The sequence below is a fragment of the Miniopterus natalensis genome, chromosome 9 (assembly GCF_054644295.1).
Source record: "Miniopterus natalensis isolate mMinNat1 chromosome 9, mMinNat1.hap1, whole genome shotgun sequence".
NCBI lineage: Eukaryota > Metazoa > Chordata > Mammalia > Chiroptera > Miniopteridae > Miniopterus > Miniopterus natalensis.
In genome coordinates, this window is record NC_142089.1 from 59,735,977 (window position 1) to 59,754,219 (window position 18,243).

Here is an 18,243-nt window from a genome sequence, read left to right on the forward strand (position 1 = left end):
CAAAGGTATCACACTATTATTGATTATATTTCCCTTCACCGTTTCACCCATCCCTCTGTAGTAGGAACAATAGGCAGGTGCAGAGGGTCATCAGGGCGCAGAGCCCCAGTTGCCTAGCAGCGGCCAAAACTATAGGCCTTTGCATGGCCACCCCCTTCAGCATTCACCCATGCAAGATGACATCTGGGCCTCAGCTGTGTTCCAGCTCCAGGCCCATAGAAGCAGCTCTCAGGAGTGACACCCAGGCTGACCAAGACCAGCTGCACTGACTAATGAACGCCTGGCACTGACCAACCAGTGGAGCCCAGGAGAGGGCACACCAGGAAAGCTGATGCATGTTCTGTTGGGATTCTCCCCTAAGGCCTCCAGATAAAAGCCCTTGGTACAGGGATGACTTTCCCCACCCCATTGCCCCAGGTGCATTTTCCTTGCCTCTTTCTCCTAAGCTCCAAGGTCCCTTTTTTGGGCCTCTGAAGCTGTTTCCTGAACTCATTTCTCCTACGGCTAATTTCTTCTACCCCTGCAACTTTCTAAGTAAACTTTTGCTTATATTTGAGTCTTGGTTCTGAACTCTTTCTTAGCCAGAGCTCAAGTATTGAGGTTGCTGAACCAAGGTCCGGCAAAACTTGTTGCTAAAGCCTGTTTTTCTGCCAGTAACAACTCCACTCTTCCCCTCGTCTGGCAACCATCAGTTTGTTCTTTGTTTCTATGAGTTTGTGTGTTTTGTTTGATGTTTTATAAATTGCCACATATAAGTGAATTCACGGGGCATTTGTCTTTCTTTGTCTGACTTATTTCACTTAGCATAATACCCTCCAGGTCTATCTTGGTTGTCACAAATAGCAGAATTACATTCATTTTTTATTGCTGAGTAATATTCCAGTCTCTATGTGTATACCATGTAATCTATTCATTTTTTTATTGCTGGAAAACTAAGTCGCTTCCATATCTTAGCTATTGTAGATAATGCTGCGATGAACCCAAGCTTGCATATATTTATTAGAGGCCATGTTGTTTTCTTTGGATAAATACACACAATAGAATTACTGAGTCATGTGGCAGATCTATTTTTCGTCTTTGGAGGAATTTCCATACTGTTTTCCATAGAAGCTGGGGCAATTTGCCATCTTTCCAACAGTGCATAATGGCTGCGTGTTCTAGACATCCTCGCCAGCACTCAGTGGTTGAATTTTTAAATTGTGGCAGGTGATATCTCATTGGCTTGCTTTGCATTTCCTTGATGATGAGTGATGTTGAGTATCTTTTCATATGTCTGATTTCCATCTGTATGTCCTCTGAAAAGATGTCTCTTCACATCCTCACCCATTTTTTGAACAGATAGCTTATTTTTCCTTAATGAGTTGGATGAGTTCCTTATCTCATACTACCTTAAATAATCCCAACTACAGTTGCTTCTCATTTGTGAGTGTGACCTTTAATTTTTCTCTTCACAACTAAGAGAAGAGATTATGGGTGTTTGTGTTGTAAACTCTGATTTATAAGAAGATAGGACTTACTTGGGGAGTTTAGTTACTGAAGTAACCAGAACATAATAATTTTCATTTCACAAACAAGCCACAAATCATAAAGGACAGCATTTTATTGAGTCTGTAATTGTTTTTCAGACAATTTATTATGGAAACTTTCAAGCATACATAAAAGAAGTTGAATATTATGGGTCCCACGTATCCACCAACCAGGTTACATATGGATAACTTAAGGCCGCTTTAGTTGAATTTATAATTCTACTCACTTTTTCCTTTCCCTACATATTTGAAAGCCAACCCCAGACTCACGATATTATTTCATCTATGCATCTAAGTATCTCTATCAATAAGAACTCTTAAAAATTAATCACAATATCTTTATCAAAAACACAGTTAGTGGTAGTTGCTTAATGTTAATAATATCTCATTTATTTTCTTAAGAGTGTAGTTATTTTGCAATAGTTTGTTTTTTGGAATCAGAATCCAGTTGAGGTTCCCACACTGATATCGGTTGATATATGCCTCCGAAGGGCCTTGTCTCTTTTGGCTGCCCACTCCAGTTCTCTGTTTGTGCTTGACAAAGAAACCAGGTGTTTCACTTGCAGAGTTTCACAGGGACTGGTTTTTGCGAGTTATATATATTTATATACTTTAGACAGTTCTTTATATTGCCTCTAAAGTGATAGTTCAGTGTGGATGCCTGATTAGGTTCTGATTTTATTTTTTGGTTGTTCCAGGACCACTTTATAGGTGGTAGTATACTGTTCTACCAGGAGACATATGATATCTGGTTATTTTTCTTTTGATAATGTTAGCAGCTGATTGTGCTTAGTAATCAGTGGGGATGTTCTATTCTGTCATTCCTTCATCACTTGTTAGTTGAATATTTTTGTAGAGGACTTTCTCACCTATTCTTTGGTCTCCTGGTGTTCCATCTATTTTGGAAAGGCAGGATAAGTGCTTGAAACTTTTATGTCATTGACTAATGTTCCAAATAAAATGTGACTTTACTACCAGCCTCTAAATGCGACAAATTAAAAATAATTTGTCTTTAAAAACTATCATTATAAACTCACGTATTTACATGTATTTGTGTTTCAGTCAATTGTAGGGATCACTGTACTCGATGGTCAGATTTCCCCACCTATACCCAGGAGCCCATTCAGCTTGACTGCTGAGTTCTTTTGGACAACTCTGCTAATCTTTGTAATTTTTTGCAATCTTGTACGACAAGATATTCTAGGCCCATCTTGTACATGTTCTGCTCCAGACTTGGACTCAGACACCCGCCTAGGGAACCCTGGTCCTTTTCAATGGGAATGGTGTTAAGAAATCAGAGTGTGAGTCTTGCTAATTGCTAATTTATGGGCTACTTTTGTAGGAGGATTTAGTCAACACAGCTACAGAAAGTCTTTTGGAAGATAAAATGCACTGAGTGTTTATCTTGATTATTTCAGATCAAATTTATGAGTACAGGATTTTTATTGAACATCTTCAGTTTTATGTTTCTCTCTCTTTTTCCCCAGGCTAAGATAAAACAGGATGATAAAACTATATGACAAACTCATTTGAAATATCCCAGAATATATATGTAACAGTTGCCGAATAGCAGCACCACCAATGTTATTCCTAAAAACTGCTATGTGTTAAGGTAGTTCTCTTTTGTATTTAGGGTGTGTACATTAAGGATGTACAAATTCCTGTGTTTCAAAGTTCCTTGAGATGAATTTAAAGACAGGTCTAAAAGCAAGGCTAAAACTTTCTAAAAGGTTTACCTTCCCAACTGCGCCTGGCCCCATGCCCCAGCTGGCCAGCGATGGCCTTTGGCCCCCACCCGTCCCCCCGCGCCGAGGGCCATGCGGCATTCACGGAGGCCAGTCTGATCCCTGCTGCCTTACAGGGCAGTCTACGCACAAGCCGGGAGGCCATGGGCTTTATGCTCCGGGCCTTGGAAAGTTCACGGGACAGCTGCCGATGGCCTCGGGGACCAATACACGGGCTAGCACACTCATCACTTCCACCAGGCGAAGGCAGGCAAGGGTGGCCGTGGAGGGAGAGTGAATTGGTGCACAGAGGTGCCTTTTCAGGTGGGGCGGCCAGGAAACAGGCCTCTCTGAGGAGATGTTTGGGCCGGGAGGGGAATCAGAGGGCCAGGGTGCTTGAAGCCCAGAGTAGGTTTGCAGGTAGAGGAATGGAATGCGGGGCCCCAGCCTGAGAGTTTGCGGGCAGCGCTATGGGGGTGCAGTGAGCATCTGTTAGAGCACCGAGGCAGGAAGGCAGGCCCACGCAGGCACCAGGCACCGTGCTCAGAAGGGTGCCATCCTCAAAGCCTTGTCCAATTTCTCTTTTTTGGGGGGGACACCTGCTGCTTCTTCCCACCTGGCCTGCTCTGCAATGGGGACAGGCTGTGTCAGCCTTCAGCAGAAGGTTGTTCATTAGAAGGTTCTGGGCCAGGATGACAAGGAGGTACTAGCCTGAGTGCTGGGACTTGGGGTGCATGAGTATCTCTCTCACCCTCCAGGACCCCTCCAGTGGGGGAGGTCTCCTTGGGCTGCTGAGAAGCTCAGCCTCCGTGCGGGAGGGTTACCTGAGGTCACTTCCAGTTTCACAGCTGTGGTTCCTGTGGAGCTGGCCAAGGAATCCCCACTTCAGGCTCTGCCTTCACCATCTTAGCTAAAGGGCTACCCCCTCCCCCCCACCCCACCCCACCCAACCCAAGCTCTGTCAAGGGAACCATCTGGGCTTCTGACACCACCCCCTCACTCACTGACCCTTCCATCCCCCACAGGTTCTGTTCTCACTCTACCAGCAACAGACCCCCTTTCCCTGTAAACACACTATCAGGCTCCTAGCTGGAGAGTCCACTCCACACAGAAACCTCCAGGGGTGTCTGGTTGTCAGCACCTCACCTGTCCCAGAATTGCCTGAGGCAGGATCCAGCAGGCAGGGGCTCAGCTTGTGGGGGCAGGCAGCCTGGCCAAGGCAGCAGAGGAAGTCAGGGTGGGGAGCCAGAGAAGGGACAGTTGGTGTTGGCTGTGCACCAGACACCACAGAGCAAGCGAGAGAACCTGGTGGCTTTGAGTCTCACACATTTCAGATCTTTCGGTTTGCCCTCACACTTTACTGATAGTTTGGCTGCTTCTCTATTAAGTTCTAAAGACTCTCAGTACTTGCAGATTGGCTCCCCTTTAAATTCTACAAAATCTGAAGCCAGGTACAATTTTTAGGTGCCCATCTATCTGAGGGAATCTTAATTCCTTTCTTAACTATTCCTGTCTGGTTCTTGGAGCATACTTTGGGTCAAAAGTTTAAATCTCCTTGAAATACACATTTGCATCTTCCTTCTTTGCATCTTCTCCATTCACTCTCCTGGGCCCCCTAAGAAAAATGTGTCACCAGTTTCTGCTCTTCCTGTCACTTGAGTTTTTCCTGTAATTATCACTTCTTTACTTCTCTCTTCCAACATCTAAAATAATGCCTTGATTTCACTTTCCAGGTGATGGGACTTTGGGGTTTGGCTATGAATTTTTCTGTTAGTTGGCTCTTATATCAGCAAGATGTTTTAATTTGGAAATCATGTTTTTACATTAATATTACCTTTCTGTGGTCTCCCCACTCCCCACCCTCGTATCTTGCCCTTTTTTTATAAGTGATATTCTCTCAGGTCTCCCTGAGATTGACATGGAACCCAAGCAAGCTCAGGGTCACTGTGGCCCCATGTCCACCTGGTATCACACCCAGAGAACCAGGGTGGATGACCAAGGGCACTGAACAGCAGCCAAAATGGGCCCTAGGGAAAATTCTGAAGGGAATTCACACCTAATACGAATGAATCTGAGAATATTTTCAATATCAACTTTATTTGCTATGCATTTTTTCTGAAGGGACAATGAAGGACTCTGCACAGGCAAACATTTCCAATGAAGCAGAGTTTTCTGAAAGACCACTTGTAGCAGCTGTGAAATATTCACCCCTCTCCCACACCCTCCAACACTCCCCAGTCTCTCCAACTCCATGTCCTTTCCTTCCCTGGTGGCTCCTGACCACCTGACTGGCCAGAAGGGGCCACGGTTCTCTCCCTGCCACTCTACCTGGCAGATACTAGGATACCCAAAGGTGACAGGTCTTCAGTGTCCCTGCACAGAAATAACACAGAACTCTCTGGAAACGCGGTTTCTGGTTCTGTTTTCAAGGGGAACTTGCAAAATGAATCCTCAGGGAGGATTTCTAGAGGATAAAAGATCACCTCATCACTGAACCAGCAGAGATTGCTTTCCCTGAATTTTCCCCAGGGATGAAGGCCTCAGGTTGACCCTGGTTTTCACCTCATACCGATGTATCTCTTGATGAGTCAGTCCATGCACATTTATAAACAAGACCCAGACTTGTGTCTAAGCCACTCCTACCAGGAGATGGCCTGGGCCATGCTCTTGATCCTGACCTTAGCTGCCTTCTGCATTGCTATAGGCTGTCCCTGGCCACAAGGCACTGTTAGCTGCCCATACCTGGGGTCCTGGTAAGTGGGTTTCCTTTCTGATCCCTCAGCCCTGGGAACCACATACTCTCTAAGAGCTTTTTCCGTACTTGCCTCCTGACTGTGGCCTGGTGGGCTCTGCCGGAGTTCCTTTGATTCCCTTGTTGAGGGTCCTCTGCCTGCTCCAGCCCCAGCCCCAGCCCCAGCCCCAGCCCTGCCACCTCTGCTACCAACAGTGGCCCCAAGAGATGCAGGGTCATGAGTTCTCACCCCTGGAGTGTCCCCGGCCACACCGGGCTGTGGGAAGGAGGCCCATGGCCTGCCATGCCCCCCTTTTTCATTTTGGAGATGTACTGTGGTGGCAACAAAGAGGTTCACGTCCTTCCAGAACCTGCAACCAGCAGGGCAAAGCAGACATTGCCACCTCGCCTGACCAGAGTTAACAGCTGGTCAAAGCAACTCCACAAATACCAGGTAATATTCTGTGTCATGTTTGTGACCTTGGCCTTAGTGATGCTTGGCATTTTTATTCCCATGATGCCTGGTGTGTGGAAATACAAAAGCTACAGAGTTTCCCTTTACCGGGGAAGCACCTGCCTTTTGTGTAGATTTGGGAGGCGATGGGGGGAGGCATCGGAAGGACTCCTCCACCAGAGCTTCCACAAAACACCTTCGGGAGCTTGGTGCTGTACCTGCTAGAGCCCCACACAACGCACGGGAGAGGCCAGCTCAACTCCATGAAAGGCCCTGCACCCTGCCATGCAAAACCTTGGGAAGCTCAGGGTAGTGCCTACCATAGCTCAACACGATGTGTTATGGAGCCGGGTGCAGTGCATGTGAGAGCCCTGCACAACAAATAAGAGAGCCTCGAGCACTGCTGCAAGAGCCCTACACAACACCTTGGGAACCAGAAGCAGCACCAAGCAAGCCCAACATAACACGTGGGAGAGCCTTGAGAAGTGCCTGGAAGAGACCCCCGAACACCTTGGAAAGCACTGCACAGCACCTGCCAGAGCCCAAAGAAACACCTTGTGTAGCCCAGTGTAGCACCTGGAAGAGCCCATAACAGCTCCTGCAAGAGCCTGAGTGGTTCCTAGGAGAGTCCAGCACAGCACCATGAAAAGCCCTACTCTGTGCCTGCCAGAATCTCCTGCCAAACCTTGGGTAGCCCAATGCACAGCCTGGGAAAGCTTTGCACAATGCTAAAAAGTGCCTGGAGCAATGCCTAGAAGACCCCTAGAGGACACCTGGGGCAGCCTCTTCCAGCCCTTGCCAGAGCTTCACACAATACCTTGGGGAGCCCCAATTAAGCACCTTGGTTAGCCCCGTACAATGCATGATAGAGCTCCGAGCAGTTCTGGGAAAAACCCTGCACAATATTGTGGGAGTCCAGTGGAGAGCCTGCCTTAGACCCACAGAACCCCTTCGTGAGTTGGTGCAGTGCCTGGGAGAGCCCCAAAGAACCTGTGAGAGAACCCTGAACAACCCCCTGGGAGAGCCTTGAACAACCCCTGAGAGAGCCCCGAACAACCCCTGAGAGAGCCCCGAACAACCCCTGAGAGAGCCCCGAACAACCCCTGAGAGAGCCCCGAACAACCCCTGAGAGAGCCCCGAACAACCCCTGAGAGAGCCCTGAACAACCCTTCGGTAAGGGCCGAGCAGCACCTGCCAGCACCCACACTACAACTAGGGAGCCCGGTGCAGCACCCGAGGCAGCATCACACAACTGCCAGGGCGAGCCCCGAGCAGTGCTTGGAGAAGCCACGCAGAACCCCCAGAAGCCCCGAGCGGCACCTGCCCGCACCCCACGCTACCACTGTGATGTGTTCCCATCACTCCAGGGCGAGAGAACGGGAGGCAGAAGAATATCTGCAGTGAGTCACTGCCCACAGATCAAAACACCATCATGTGATTCAGGACTTCTATTGCCATATCTGTAGGGTCACCGTGGGAGTGCTGGGACATATGGCCAGGCAATACCAACGGCCCTGCACCCACTGGGAGGCCTGCCAAGTTTCATTCTACTGCCACTTGTAAGGGGCCTTGCGGGGCTGCTTCCCCTACAAGCAAGGGCTCTTTTCATGCAGCAGTCTAGTGCTGTGACCCTCAGGCACACACACACACCCACACACACACACACACCCTCACTGCCCACAGCTGATCTAGAGGCAACAGACTACTTACTTTCTCAGGTTTTCCCAGGTGAGCTCCCTCCCACCAGGTCACAGGCTCCATGTGCACATGGGCCTCAGAAGCCTGTGCTGTCTGCAAGCACAGCGTGGTCAAGCCTTTCCAGGCCTGCCTTTGGGTACTGAGAATAGCCACAAAGGGCCACACATTGTCTGGGTGCCCTCCGTGGCATACGCCTGGCTTCCGCGTCCCTCCCAGGGCCCTTGACGATAGCATGGCACTGAGGAGCCACACCACCCGTTGTCTCAGGGCTTCTCTTCAACTGCAACAGTCATTTCCCGACTCCAGGCTGAGCCCAGAAGGCTCATTTTCCACGATTCCAGTGCTTAAGGGGCTGGAGGAACGAAGGGAGTCCTGGCTGGGAGGGAGCCCTGGTCTGAATAAGTGGGAGCAGGGTAAAGTAGGCTGTCCCATGGGCTACAGGCTGGGGACACCATGGAATCTTGCACCAAAGTCCTAGGTGGGCCCAGGCAGCTTGGGCAGGTAACACCTCATCTCTGAGAGTCAGTTTACCTTTGTGAGCTGGGGGTGGTCCCCCTCCTTGCAGCTTCTTGTGGGGATTAATTGAGATCACCATCTGTAAGTTGTGAGGCAACATACAACTGTAGGTGTGATCAGTGGTGGCCACTAGTCAGTGATGACACCTAGAGCACTGAAAATGCTCCAGACAGCAGGAGACTAAAGGGCTGAGCTTCACCATGCAACCAGAGCAGAAGGCAGGGTATTCAGGGTTGCCCATGCCAAGGGGAAGCTTCGGCTCTTGTCCTGGGCCACCTGGGCTGCCTGAGCCAACTCAAAGTGGGGGCGAGCTGGCGCCAGTCACTGTGCTCTCAGGGCAGCTGTCACCAGCTCTGAGCCATGTCCTTTTTTTCCACAGGTGATTCTTCACCTCTATGGCCTTTGCATCAGTCTGGCTGCTCTGCGTTATTTCCATCATATCATACATTTTTGTCCAATATAGTACTGATCCGTGTGCTCCACACAGGTCCCCACTATGAAAGTATATGCTTCTGCTTTCTGGTTGGCTTCCCCTCAGGTTTCTCCTGTGTCTTAGCCTCACCTTCTAGCAGCTACTGGATCAAAGTCTTCATTTCAGGATGGTCGCCCTTTTCCCTAGGCTGGGTGAGCAGAGTGGGGTGCCAGAGCTGCAGAGTGCCCTGGCGCTCCTCAATGGGCCACGGGCCCAGTGTCCACACTTCAGCCCAGCAGCTTCCCAAGGACCCAAAGGGAGGTTTGGGTCTGGAGGCATTAGGCATCAGAGAGTGGGGTCCATATGCCATTCTCCACATTTGGCCATGGGGGAGCAGGATGGGACAGGAGAGCAGGGCTCTCTGTGCACAGGGCCTGGGGTGATGCGTGACTGCAGGCTCCGCGGTGTCCACACAGCTTTCTGCTTAGACTCTGTCCCGGATGCTGCTCAAGCCCTGTAATAGAGCCATTTGTGGTCATCGCCTTTGGGTGCCACCTAAGGAAGGGACCTGGGTTCAAGCCCTTGAGAGAGAGAGAGAGAGAGAGAGAATGTCATGCAAAAATGAGAAAACTGAATAAGGCCTATAATCTAATTGACAATATCATTGCAGTGTCGATTTCTGATTTGATATTGTACTACAGTTACATAAGATGTCGCAGTTGGTAGAAGATGGGTGAAGGGCTCACAAGACTCTATGTCCTATCTTTGCAACTTTATGTCTATAATTGTTTCCAAAAGAGGGTTTGAAAAAGCAAAACAATCATATTCATCTGAATAGCAACCATAATGTTTAAAAATACAGTTTCCATTGAAAAGCATAAACTACCTACAAATTAATCTAACAAAAGATGTACTTTTAAGGAGAAAGTTGTAAAGCTTTATTGACAGAAATAAGAAAGAAAGCCTACATAAAGGAAGACATACCATATTCATGAATATTTAGAAGCCTCAAATACTGTACAGACAGTAAATCTTCCCACACTGATTATGGAGTGAATACAATTCTCATCAAGACCAGGTTTTGATTTTTGAAGAAATATGACAATTTAAAAAAATGATATGTAAATGCAAAAGGCCAAAAGTGACAAGACAAAGCTAAGCACCGTGAACAAAAGTGTTCTACCCGATATTTAAAACCATTATAAAGCTAAAGTTATTTACATGGTATGACATTGGTGTAGCATAAAACAGGTCAATAGCAAGTATTAGACATCCTAGAAACAGATGCACAAAACATGACATATGAAACTTAATATATGAGAACAGTACCAGGGCACATCAGTAAGAAAGGACGGGGAGACAGAATAAAAAGTTCTGAATGTCATTTAATATTTTAACAATATTACATCCTTCACTCCATGAACAGCAGGTGTCTCTCCATTTATTTGTGTCTTCTTTCATTTCTTTCATCAATGTTTACAGTTTTCAGTATGCAAGTCTTTCACCTCCTTGATAAAGTTTATTCCTTAGTTACTTTTTTTTTTTGATGCTCTTGTGAGGAGATTGTTTTGTTAATTTCCTTTGCAGAATGGTCATTGTTAGTCTATAAAAATAGGACTGACTTTTGCAAGCTGATTGTATCTACTGCCACTGTACTGAATGTGCTTATGAGTTCCAGGGGGCGTTGTTGTTTTGTTGGCAAGGTCTTTAGGGCTTTCTACAAATAACATCATGTCATCTGCAAACAATAACGTTACTTCTTCCTTCCTGATCTGAATGTCTTTTACTCTTCTTTCTTGCCTAATTGCTCTGGCAGGGACTTCCAGGAATATGTTGACTAGAAGGTCAAGAGTGGGAATCCTGGCCTTAGAGGAAAAGCTTTCTATTTGTCACCATTGATAAACACAAATCAAAACCACAATGAGGTATCACTTCACACCCATGAGGATGGTAATTATAAAATAATTGATAATAATAAGTGTTAGCCAGGAAGGGGAGAAATTGGATCCCTGTTCATTCTTGTGGGAATGTAAAATGATGCAGCCTGCCTGGAAAACAGTATGGAGGCTCCTAAAAAAAATTAAAAATAAATGTACCATATAATCCAGCAATCCCAATCCTGGCTATTTTATCCAAAAGAATCAAAATCAGGATCTGAAAAGATATGTGCACACCCATGTGGATTGCAGCATTATTCACAATTGCCAAGACATGGAAACATCCCAGTTGTTCATCAATAGATGAGTGGATGAATAAAAAGTTGCATAGACATAGTTGGAATACTATTCTGCCTGAAAAAGGAAGGAAATCCTACTATTTACAATGATGTGGATGAGCCTGGAAGACACGCTGAGAGAAATCAGGCATAGAAGGACAAATACTGCATGATTCCATTTATGTGAGGTGTATCTAAACCAGTCAAACGTATAGAAGCAAAAATAAAATAGTGGTTGTCAGGAAATGGGAGAGGAAAGCAATGGGGAGTTGTTATTCAATGGGTGTGAAGTTAGTTACCCAAGATGATTCAGTTCAAGGCATCTGCTGTACAACATACCACGGACAACAAGGTGCTGTGCACTTGAACATTTGTCAGGAGGGTAGATGTCATGTGACGTGTTCTTACAAAAAGCAAAAGCAAAGGGACACAGGGAAACTCCTAGAAGTAACGCTGTGTTTATAGCCTTGATTGAGGTCATGGCATCATTTGTGTATGCATATGTTCCGTACATGAAATATGTGTAGTTTTTGTATATCAATTATACTTCAATAAAGCTGATAAAACAATAGAGTTTCAGGCACCCTCTGGGAAATACAGACTTTCCCCCATGTTCTGAAATAAAAGGGAGAGAAAAAAAGCAAAGAAATGGTCAGTGGCTGTTCCTCCGTCCCGCAGACCCGCCCGGAGAGCACAGGAAGCAGCAGGCCGACCGGCTCTGCCTGTCGGTTCCCCGAATTGTCCAAGAAATGTTCGGAGAGGGAAGACCCTGCTGCAAAAGGAAAGGCAAAGCCCCCAGACTTGGCAGAGTGACAAAGCTTGCTGTGCTGGGGGACCAAAGCTTGTGTCTCCTGAAGGCGATCAGGAAAGAAATCGGATCCCAAAGCTCCGAAAAGGCCTCTGTCTGACTCCTCCCTGTATTTCTCTGAACATCACGCCCCCCCCTCCCCCCCCAGATGGAAAGTGGCCGCCCCGGCTCGTCCTGCGGGGATCGGGCAGCAAACGGGGCGGCAAGCGGCCTGAGCAGCCCGCCGACCATAAGCAGCCAGATGGACAAGAAGCGGCCGAGCTAAAGGACAAACGGACACCCCTGCCTCCCTGCTCGCAGGGCAAAGGAAAGCGGGAAGGAGGCCCTGCAGCCCACAGGGCAGAGAGGGCACAGAGGGGTGAGAGGTGGGGGGGGATGAAGGCAGGCGGCCGTCCAGTAATGAGGTGGCTGCAGTGACATCTGTTTTCTCAGGCACTTGCTTTGCTAAGAATGCAAATTCAAGTGCAGCTCAATGGTAGCTTCAGTATAAAAACTGGACAGATTTTTGTACAGCTGATAAGATTCGTTGCAGAGAAAATACTTTTTAAAAAATGCAGCTTGGACTTTTTTGAGGGGACACTAAACTAATACAGTTAGATTTTAAAGTTTCTGATGTTAAATGTTTCTAAACATTTAATGGTTTCTTTAATTTCTTGATTTGTGTATGATAGGAGCACAGCAAACTCATAGGAATTAGTGTCGAACAATAAATTCGGGGTTTTTTAGAATGTTGCATTTTGTTGTTTAAAAATTCTGTAATAAAATTATGTATATTTTTTAAAAATACGGTATATACCATGTTTTTAAGACGGCTAATGGTCAACAGTGCCGGATGCTGCAGATATCTCAAGATGAAAAACTGAAAGGATCCATTGAAGACTAGCTGTAAATGGCATGAGAGTTGACGAACATGTTCTAAAATTAAATTTTAGTGATATTTGCACATTTCAGTAAATTCACTAAAAATCCTTGAATTGTACACTTGAAATGGGTGACTTTTATTAATTTTATGGTATGTAAATTATGCCTCAATGAAGTTGCTTAATGTCTTTTTAATGTAAAAAATATTTGTAAATTCTGAGACACTTTCATATCTATATGGAAAAAATGACACTGTGCTCATATCTTACATTATACACAAAATGGTGGTACATCTATAGGGTGTCTCCCCAAAATGCACACAAACACTTTGAATCATTATAAAGGCAGTGTTTACTAAATTGCATTTCATTTTCAAAATTGAGCTATCAGCTGTTAAAGTGTGTATATATTTTGGAAGGACACCCTGTATACAATAGAGTATTACTTGTCCACAAAAAAGAATGAAATCTCGTTTTGCCAAAGCATGGATGGCCCTAGGGGTATTATGATAAGTAAAATAAGTCAGACAGAGAAAGAGAAACACCATAGTATTTCACTTATAAGTGGAATCTAAAGAGCAAAATAAATGAACAAAATAGAAATTGGCTCATGGATACAGATGGGAAGAGTGTTGGGGGCTGGATGGACAAGGTAAAGGGATTAAGAAGTACAACTTGGGAGTCACAAAATAGTCACCTGGGTGTAAAGGACAGCATAGGGAATAGAGTCAATGGTATTGTAATAACTATGTACAGTGCCAGGTGGGTACTTGAAGCATCAGGGTGACCACTTTGTCAAGTATGTGACTGTCTAACCACTGCACTGTGTACCTGAAACTAATACAACATAATACTGATTGAAAACTGCAATTGAAAAATTAAATTTAAATAATTATCTAAGTACTTTCCCCCTATGATTTTCTCAGCAAATAGAAATACAATGCTCATCTAACTCTTGGTCCATAAAAATTTTAATAACACCTTTTTCTCCCAATATAAAATAATTCAGAAGTAAAAACAGTTTTAGTCACAGAGGTCTCATGGTGTTTAGTATCATTAAGAAGATTTCAATTTTGTTTGGCATTTAAAAGGCAGATACAGAAAAATATGCACCCAAACAAAAGCATAGTTTATACTGTTTGGTGATTTAAAGCTAAAATTCAAAAGAAATGATACATTTTCAATATCTATCATAAGATTCAGAAGTCCAATTTTCCGCTTGATTGAAACTCACCACTATTATAAACTTGTGCAAGTGCTTTAACCTCTCAGTGTTCTCAGTTATAAAATATGCTTAAAGCACCTGAGCCATGGCTCACAGAAAGAAAGAAGAAAGAATGGCCAGTGCCCTGTGACAGCATCACAGGGAGGGCACGTCCCAAGGCACCGGTCCCTTCATAAAGGGGATCCCTGGCTCACTCACCACAAGCTCATCAGGACTCAGGGTTCGCCCTCTGGCCACCGGGCTGCGCTTCCCCCTCCAAGTGCCCACAGCCCGAGGGCCCGGCTGGGGCGCGTCTGGCAGCCCTTGGGGCCAGGACGGAAGTGGATCTGGGGACGGTTGGGGGGACGGTTCGGGGACGGTTGAAGGGACGGTTGGCGATCCTTGGCGACCCTTGGTGGTCTCGGGGGCCCTCGGGACGCTGATGACAGCCAATAGAGACGCGTTTGGGGGACCACCTGCAGAGACAGGAGAAATGGGGAAGCGCCTCAGGGCTGTCGCCGTGGAGACCCTGGGGCGAGGTCCCGGGAAAGTGGGACTTGGACCTGCGGTCGAGGCCAAACCAGAGGCCGCCGCCGGCTGAGCACCGAGGCTGCCGCGGCCGAGCCCCGGGCAGGCGGCTGCTGCGCTCCCCGGGCCCCTGCGCGCCGACGGGGCCGCGCGGACGGACGGGCAGCCGCGGGGGTGAGGCCGCCGCAGCCCGGGGGCAGCGGCGCTGGGACCCCCCTCCCGCGTCCTGCCCCGGCCCGGGCCCCGCACCCAGGACGCGGAGGCCCCAGCAGCACCTGCCCCGGGGGCCGGGCTCTGCCGCCGCGTCAGCGTTTCCAAACCTGCCGAGGAGCGCGAGCGCCCTGCCCGCGGCGCTCCTGCTGCTCCAGGAAAGGGGCGCGCGCCAGGCACACCTGCGGAGGCTGCGGGGGTGGGGCTGGTTCCCCTCCCTCCCCTCCCCCCTTCTCCCTCCCCCCCGTTTCCTTCTTGGCCCCTCCCCTCAGGCCCCCCTCTCTTTTTTGCTTCTTAGGTTATAGGCCTCACCGTAGCCTTTAATATGATGCCCAGCCATTAAAAAGAGCTGTAATGTGATTTCAAATAAAACAATACACTGGACATTTTTGTATTATAGAACCAAGAGAAGTTTATCAATCAAGTGTTAAGGGGAAAATTCTGTTTTTACCCTCATACCCTTTTCCACCCTTTTATAAAATAACTGATTTTCACCATGTAGAATTCAGAAAATATCACAAAAATAACAATACAAATAAACTATACTCCTTCTATAGAGACATTCACTGTTAATATCACAGTATATATCCTTTGCAAATAATAATATAGCTTTGTACATTTTACTTATTTCATTAATTATTCTTTTATAGTATTATATTTAATAGCAACATAGCATATCATTGAATATATGTACCAAAATGGATTCAACAGTCCACTTGTGTTACACATGTAGATTTTCTCCAGTTTTTTTGACTTTATTTTTATTGTTGACACTATTACAGATGCCCCCCTCCCCTTTGTCTGCCTCCCTCCACCCAACTCCCACCCTACCTTCCCTCTGGCCATCACCACCCCATTGTCAGTCTACTGTAAAGGTTCTTTGCTTAACCCTTTCACCTCCTTTCATTCAGTTCCCTCCCTTCTCCTCCCCTCTGACAGCTATATTTTGAAGGTGTGAAGTTGTTTTTTTTTATCATAAATACCTGTGTCATTCCGTGAAGAGCTTTTACTGTATGGTGTGCTCATATGTTTGATGTAATTTAATGTATTAATATTCTTATTATATTAATTTATTTTTAGATGTTAAAACAATCTTGCATTCCTGGAATAACCCTCACTTAGTCACGGTGTATAATCCTGTAAGTATATTACTGAATATATATATATATACACAAATTATTGAATTTGTTTGCTAATACTTTGTTAATGTTATTTCCCTCCACAGTTATAAATGGTATTGACTTACGATATTCTTTTGTGATGACATTGTCTGGCTTTGCTATCGTATACAGGCCTCATGGAATGAGTTGAGAAGTATTTCTTTCTCCTATGTTTTCTGGAAAGTTTGTGCATGGTTAGTATTATTTCTTCTAAAAACATTAGGTAAAAATTCACCAATAAAGCCATCAGAACCTGATATTTTCTTAGTGAGGTATTTTAAATTGGAAGTTCAGTGATTTTACTTCTTATATGTGTATTTGAAATTTCTAGTTCCTCATGAATCAGTTTTGGTAACTGATGTCAATTCAGTAGAATTATAGACCCCTTTCTTAAGTAATAAAGCCTACTTCAGCCTTGAAACATTGATAATTCAGTATAGAAAATGTAAGAGACCCAAACCCATATAAGTATTCTTGCATTACAAATTTCTATGCATATTTGGGATTTTATGCTCTTGAACGCTGAAGAAAATTTGCCCTGCTAGGGTGGGAGAGAGAAAAGGCTTAGCTTGAAGGATTAAAGACCTGCCTTAACTCAAAGGTGAGTGTGCCTCGTTGTCTCCAGTCTCCACCACTGTTGGACTTCTCAGTTTGCACTTTGGGCTCTAAGAAGTGTGGAGGGCAGCCTGTGTGCCCTGCATCCCCCTGTGGCCCATCACCTCTACAGAGAACTGACTTGTGTCTCTTGCCCTATGGGGATGTGAATGCACATGGTGTGATACATGATGCAGACCATCACAGCCAGGAGTTGGCATTTGTGTTGATAGCCCCTGGAGGGCAGGGACTGTGAAGGGGGTTTCCTATAAGCAGAGAGATGGTGCATGTGGTGAGGTTCTATGGGATTAGAGATTAGGCTAATTCTGCCCTTTGGACATTTTTGCTCAAATCTCTCAGTCATCACACTCAAAGATGGGAATCTTTATGCAAGCACTTCACATCGAATTAAACTTCTCAGAAGCCCCCTAGAGTTAAGAATGTTATTCTTGTCAGCCTTATGGATGAGCGAAATGAGGCTCAGGAGCTACTTAGGACCATCCCAAATGTGAACTTAAGCGTGGGTGACTGAAGGTTGGGTGACTGAAGGCTCTGTTCCTTCATGCTTGGTGACTGAGGGTTCTGTTCCTTACGCACATTGCACTACATAGCAGAGGCCTCTTAGCACCTCTAGGAGGGCAGATGGTGAAAGAAACTCTGCTTCTCAGCTGCTCTGCATCCCTCAAGTGTAGACTGCTCTCAGGACACCGCCTAGGTGTTTTGGAGGTCCCCACTGCAGTGCCTCAAAGGACAGCCTCTTCTGCCCTCCATGCTTGCCTGGGGCTTCTATTAACTCCTCAAATGAAACTAAATTCAATGTTTTCTGAGTGTGTTGGGTACTATGCCAGCTTCGACAATAAATGCAAAGGTAGGTAAGGAACATTCCCTGGACAGGAAGCTTGAAGTTTAGTCGAAAAAAGAGCCAATCTTGAAGTAAGTAAAAAAAGTGGTGGGAAGCATTAATAAATCAAGAAATTCTTTAAGAGGGTGCAAAAAGCTGAGGCTCAAAATGTTTTGCAGGATGGGAAGCCCTACCAAGTACACGGTAATACCATTGTTAAGGATCATGTACTAAGTACTTGATATTTGCTAATTCTACTCACAAAAGTCTTCGAGGAGAAATATTGGTAGTGCTCCCATTTTTCAGATGAGAAAATTAAATGAGCGCCCAGAGGCTCTGGCTGTGCTCACGTAGCTATAGCAGTGGGCAGAGCTCACATTCAGGCCCATGGTTTTCGGCCCCCGCGTCAGCCTGATTCCCACTCTGCCCTCCCGCTGCCTACCCCTCCGTCTTCATCCAGGTTGTGGAGCTGACTTCTTGCTGCCACCCGGCTGCTAAGGGGACAGCGTGGGTTCAGGCTCAGATGCCCCAGCCCAGGCCGCTTTCCTTCCCGGCCAGAGCTGCCCGAGTGTGACCAGCAAGAGCCCTGGGCAAAGTCTGCCTTTGGGAAGGTCTCAAGGGAAATCAAGGCTTGTTCATGTGAAGAGAGTGGAAAGGACACCCCGAAGGGGGGAAGGGCGCGCTGTGGTCAGTCAGGGGGCCGGGGATCCTGGGGAGCTGCACGAGATGGTAGAGGGGATCAGAGCCCGCGGCCAGGGCAGG